We start from the raw sequence: 7,022 nt of genomic DNA on the forward strand, positions 1-7,022 counted from the left end.
GGGTCGGTCAACACTCACAACTGCAAAATTTGAGCATCTGAACATCCCCAAGCGATCCAGCAAGTACCTGCATTCTCCAAAAGTAACCGTGTGGTGTGGCTTCACAATCGATTTCATAATAGGACCATACTTTTTTGAACGTATTACACCTACAGGTCCTGTAACCTTCTCCATTACTGGAAATATTTATCGACGAATACTGGAAAATTTTGTCATTCCTGCATTGCAGCAAAGACAATGTTTGGACTCCATACTTTTTATGCAGGATGGAGCACCGCCACAGATTCAACGTTCAGTACAGCGCCTTTTACGCCGGCATTTCAATAATGAGAGGGTTATCATTCTTCTTTCCAATGGCATAGCTCCCCGATCCCTGGACATCACTCCATGTGACTTTTGGCTGTGGAGATATTTGAAATCCTTTGTGTATGTTGGTGGCGTTCTCATCTTGTATGTCTTCAAAAAGAACATAAAACGGGCCATTAAGAACATGCAATCCGACTCCATACGCTCAGCTGTAGAGCATGCCGCACACCTGATGCAATTTGTTGTACATAAGAAAGATCAGCACATTGAAAATCGTGTATGTGGTCCAGGGGACTCGGATTCTGATGAATAAAACATTATTTCCTCTGAGTTCAATTACTGCATTAGTTTCTGCGTCTCTCACAAGTTGTTGTTTTATTTTAATTATTATTATTATTAAATAACCACTCGGTGGATGAGTGGTTAGCGTATCTGCTCTCCAGCCAAAAGGCTGCGAGTTCGAACTCCGCCGTGGGCATGGATGTTTGTGATTGTCTGTGGAAATACTAGTGGTAGTTGTCGGCGGTAGATGGCGTTGGTGTAGTTGCGGTTAGTTAGTGGATTGAGTGGTGGAGAGAGTTGTGAAGCAGGTTCCCTCCCTCGATGAGTCTTTGGACTCCCTGGAGGTGTCTAATAATAATAATTATTATTATTATCATTGTAATGAGCCACATATCCAGCTGGAATGAGTGAAACGGCTGTCGCTTACACCGTCGAAATGTTATTATTCCATTTAATCTGCGTTTAATGTAATTATCTGCTTGTTTTCTGCTCCGCCAGCGCCAAAACGTCCCCTATCGCCGAGTTTGGTACTAAATCTTTTTTCGCGGAAGTCATCTCCACATGCCTTCAAAAGTCTCAATATAAAATTTGGTCTCATTCCGTTTATTGGTTTTAGCTACAGATACCTCCAAAGAGGGAAAGTTATTTTATGGCCACCCTGTATTTCCCATATATGAAAAAAGAAATGTTTTATATAGTATTTAATATTTCGAATACATTTAACTTTCTGAAATTTTATTCCGTACAAAGTTATTAATATTCTTTCTTACTCCAGGTTCTGCAGATGTAATTAAAATAGTTATTAGGGAGAATAAAATATTTAAGAATATTTAAGAAAAAAGGGCACAATATTTAAGAATAGTGAAGGAAAAAGGGCACAATATTTAAGAATAGTGAAGGAAAAAGGGCACAATATTTAAGAATATTTATTCTTCTAGCCATATACTATTTTTCTGTTCTGTGCATTTAGACACCCATCCAGGTGTGATAAAAACATTCAACAACTGAAATATAGAAACATTCAATAACTGAAACACGTGTTTCAGTTATCGAATGCACGTGTATTTTGAAAACGACTTCACTTTTCTGCAGAAGAAAGTTATGGTGTTGTACGTTATCCTTTACCTAGCTAGTTTATCATCGTAGGCGTACTTTTGAGTAATTACCTTAAAGAAAATGATAATAAAATTACGTAAACCTATCATCATTATGTAAATCAGCATAACCTAAATTGCTATATCTGCAATACAAGTCTTTACCTTTTCCTTCAATACTAGTATTTTATAACACTAAGAAATTGTAATATTATTTATATTTACTCTTCTTTACTGAAAAAAAAAATATATATACAAGGTGAATCAAAATTCCATACAAACTTTAAGGGGAGGTAGAGAACATTAAAATCAACCATATTGACATAGGAAAGCATGACCGGAAATGCCACCCGAAAGTGATAGGTGGCGCTGTTCGCCAGCACTCCAGTTGAACAATCGCGACTATAATCGTTTAGGTGGATTAATTCTATATGCTTGGAAAAATATTTTTTCCAAGCGTATACAATTTTTTGATTCCACTCTATAAAATTCATAGACTGGAATCAAAAATGCAAGGGCTGAAACTGTAATGATTTAGGGCACAGCAATGAATATACCTATAGTTTCTATATACCGTGCACACGATAGCCCATTCGGTATCTTTCTATTAGAGCTGAGTAGCTGAGTAATGTCCTAATAACCTTAAAACACGACAATGTCATACTAGTGAGGCATATAAATTTGGATCTTTATAAGAGTAATAGTAAAACTGAAGAATATAAAAATATATTATCCACTCATGGGTTTCTTGCTTGCATCGATTGCAATACGAGAGAAGCGAACAACTAAGCAAGTTGCATTGGTCACATATTCATAAGAAACAGAATGGCCTATGAGGACATTCAATCTATAACTGAAGTAAAATAACAGATCACCATTCGATACTGTTGAAACTATCCTTACCTAATAGCGTTGACATGAGCTGTATAGATAGTCATAAAAAATTCGAAATAAGCACCAATTATAATAAATTTGAGAACTACATAAAACATCATCAACTGCCTCCCACCGACATATTAGACATAAATCATCTATATAAGGAATTTATCAAAATGATTAAATATACAGACAGCAAATCGTAATATCACAAAAGAGTTACTACAAAAAAGGGTGTTCACACACACTAGATAACAGATGAACTAAAAATATAATAAGGACAAAAGAGAAGCGCTATCATAAGTATGGGAAAAATCCTTACAATTTAATGTTTGAACGCGACTACAAAAATTTCGCTTAAATACCTAAAGGAATAAATAAAGCAGGCAAAAGAACATTTTCTCCTATAGAAATTTCTTTCTTGTAATAATGATAAAAGTAAAGAATGGAGGTTGGTTAATATGATAATAGGTAAAACACGCGAATTTCCAGAGGACAATGACATCACCGATGTGCTTAACAAAATGAACAACCACTTTACAAACTCTGGTAGTTGTGATTTCGACCCTGCAGAAAGGACCAAGTACGTGAGTCACTTTCATGAATTAAGAATTCCATGTATCTACACGCAGTAAACGAACATCAGGTAAAGAGTGTAGTAATCGGATTAAAAAAAGGGGAAAAATGGGCAATGACAATATAAATGATAAATGTCAAAAAAACTAAATATTATCATTAAATACAAATTACAGCTCTTTACAAATATCATTAATAAATCCTTTGAACACAGTAAATTTATAGAACACTTAAAGACTGCTGCTTCAGTTGTACCTCTATATAAAGGAGGTAACAGAAATTAATAAAAAATTACAGACCAATATCTATACTATCCACAATTTCAAAGGTTATTGAAATGCTAATAAAAACGCTTAAATAGCTATTTAAATACCATACTTATTTACGCAATTAATCAATATGGGTTTAGATCCAGATACAACACCGAAAAAGCGCTATTGGAGTTTCATAAAACGGTCTGTAGTGGAATAAATAAAGGAATAAATGAGCCCTGATAGATATTGTCACTGGACTCACTGTTTCGAGCTAATTTAATTCTCTAGTAACCAGTATGGCTACGGACCTTGGTTACACATAAATACACAAAGTAACTACGAAAACTAAGATGAAAAGCCAAACGCCTATTTTTTCTGGGCCTTAATTATAATTAAGGGGATAAAAATCCCTTGTGTTTTACAAGCCAGTAAGCGAAACTCTAAGATCGAGCACTACGATCTATGAGTTTCATGCCCAAGAACTATCGGCGAATCCAAGCGTAAGTGACCACTTGGTAGTACAACACCCAGGCAACTTGTACTACCAAGTGGTCACTTACGCTTGGATTCGCCGATAGTTCTTCCGCATGAAACTCATAGATCGTAGTGCTCGATTTTAGAGTTTCGCTTACTGGCTTGTAAAACAACAAGGGATTTTTATCCCCTTAATTATAACTACGAAAACTATTTCGGACAGAAAACTATCCGAAATGTATTTTACTATATTTGTATATATATATAAGGAAACATTTATTAACTGTAACAAAATAATATCCAAAAATAAGTGTAATAATGACCAAAAGAAAATGATAATAATACTTGAACTGTATTGTATAATATTGTACATTGAATTGTGCAACTTGAATTGTAAAACTTGAACTGAATACCAATTGTACATTGAATTGCACATTGAATTGTACAACTTGAATTGTATAATGTAAATATTTTGTGTAGGTGATGGGAATGATAATAAACTGTAAACTGTAAAAAAAAGACATATACAGAGACATATCGCATAACACGACCAAAAACAACTCTTTACACCCCTAGATCTTTCAACAACTCATGCGGTTCTTTTGTGAGATCATGTCTGATACTCACGCTACTCAACAACCTACCAAGTAGGTTGTTGAGTAGCGTGAACACATAGACAACTGCAGAACATTAAAACACGAACTCTGGAAACTATACCAACACAGTTAATATAGAATGAACTCTTATATACACTTCAAAAATCACTTGCATCCAACGCCTACATTCCATCCATAAACTCTACCAAAGAACCTAAATAGTGAAGGCTAATCCCACTCTCTTCAAAAAAGCTAACTCTAGCTTCGAAGTAGGTGGGATTAACCCACCTCAATCAACTAATCTTCATAATCATAGACTGCCAGTTATTGTAATGTATATGTTAGTACTTGAGTAAGTGAGACAATACAAATACCTTGGTAGTATAATAAAAGAAAATGGAAAATGTCACATGGAAATAAAAGAAAGAATTAATAAAGGAAAATATGCATTTTATAGCAAGAAAAATTTGTTTATTAACAAAATGAATAAAATCTAAAGAAAAGGCTTATTAAGTGTTCTATTTGGAGTATGACCTTATATGAATCAGAAACATGGACAATTCGGAAGAAAGAAGCTAAAATGTTGAAGGCGTTTGAAATGTGGTTATGGAGAAGAATGGAGAAAATAAAGTGGACTGAAAAAATCACCAATGAAGAAGTATTACAAAGAGTTGAAGAAGAAAGGAATTTACTAAAGACCATAAGAAGAAGAAGAAAGCATAACTGGATAGGACATATTAAGAGGAGACAGCCTACTGAAAAGAATGATAGAAGGGAAAATTGAAGGAAAGCGACCGAGAGGAAGGATACGATTAATGGACCTGTATAATACCATTGGACTAATGGATAATACTTGGACCTGTCAAGAGACAGAACACTAATGATGATGATGATGTCAGTACGATGTATAATAATAAATCATGATGCTGATGTGAAAAAAAATAATATGTATTTATATTCAAATAAAAAATATTAAAAGGAAATTAAGGTATTCTAAACTATGTATAGAATTTTGTACTGAGCAGAAAATGTAACAAGTTTTAATTGTATATGTGTAAATACTCTTTCTGATAAATAAAAATATTATTACTCAAAAAAAATATAGAAATTATTCTGTTGCTATTTGTGTGTGTGTGTGTGTGTGTGTGTGTGTGTGTGTGTGTGTGTGTGTGTGTGTGTGTGTGTGTGTGTGTGTGTGTGTACTGCAAAAAAAATGTAAAAAATCTGAATAATCATCCTTATCAATATTATAATAATATATGTTGTAAACCATTATTATTATTATTATTACGACAACACTATCAATGCTTTTGGATCTCAGAAAGCACGTGGGAAGCAAAAGGAGCCGAGAAACGGATCGAATGGCGCTGTCTACAATGCTGTGAGAAAATGAAGAACAAAGAACAGACTCCAAAGAAACGCAACGACGAACAACAAGGTAAGCCGCTTCCTGATTCTAAAATTATACATAATGAATATTTCATTATGTGTAATTCTGTCTAATAATGAGTATTCATTCAAACTCATGGTTAGAGACTTGCTATATACACACATGGAACAAATCAACAAAAAATTTTAGGAGCATGAACATTACATACAGTATAATAACGTAATCTCTAAGAAATGTTAGGAACCGTGCGAGAAATAAAGACAAAATTAACGGTAGCGATAGAAACACAAGAAACACTCAAGCGCGAAAATGATGAATTGCGCAAAGAGGTAAACACACTCAAGTGTCAAATGCAGCACATACTACAAAAAGAAAGAAAAAAAGAACTTCAGATTGAAGTAATAACAAAAGAAAAGACAGAAAATTTAAGCAACATATAATGCAACTGATCGGCAGCAAAATTGGCATTCAAGTAGCAAACAGAGACATCCTTTCTATTAACCGAGGCCGACCAAAAACCAAAGAGAGACCCGCCATCAATCATCGCTCATTTTACCAGCAAAAGTCTGAGAGACTCCATTCTTGCAGCAAGCAAGAAAACAGCCGACAACATCGATCCTAACTGACAAGAAACTCCCAACACCAATCTATGTAACTGAACACTGGATCCCATACTTTAAAAATCTTTTATACCAAGCATAGATGACAAAAACAGAGAAAAACTACGTTCCTATGGACTAAGGATTGACAGATATTTATGAGAAAGAAGGAAAACACTCGAGTTTATATAATTGAAAGAGAATCCGACCTACACAGCCTACCAACATAACACACTAACTCTTCACATCCTTAAGAACAAGATTAGAAATCACTTAAAAACTATATAATAGAGATCTCAAATATAAGCGAACATATCCAGTCAGGCAATATAAACTTCAAGGTCTTTGACTCTTGGAAGAAATGGTCAAACCACATTTCTACCAATACCGACTTCACCATCATTCAAACAAGCATAAGAAGTAGAAGTATAAAAAACACTGGCTTACATTGATAACACTGCTCAATTACACCATGACAAACATAGATGCGCTAATACTGACTGCACTTGCAATAAACGACACAGAAATACAACATTAATAATTACCAAACCTACAACGTATATAGACCAAACAAA

This window comes from Typopeltis vanoorti, chromosome 1 (genome assembly GCF_054136105.1).
Source record: "Typopeltis vanoorti isolate ZY-2024b chromosome 1, IOZ_Tvanoo_1.0, whole genome shotgun sequence".
Taxonomy (NCBI): Eukaryota; Metazoa; Arthropoda; class Arachnida; order Uropygi; family Thelyphonidae; genus Typopeltis; species Typopeltis vanoorti.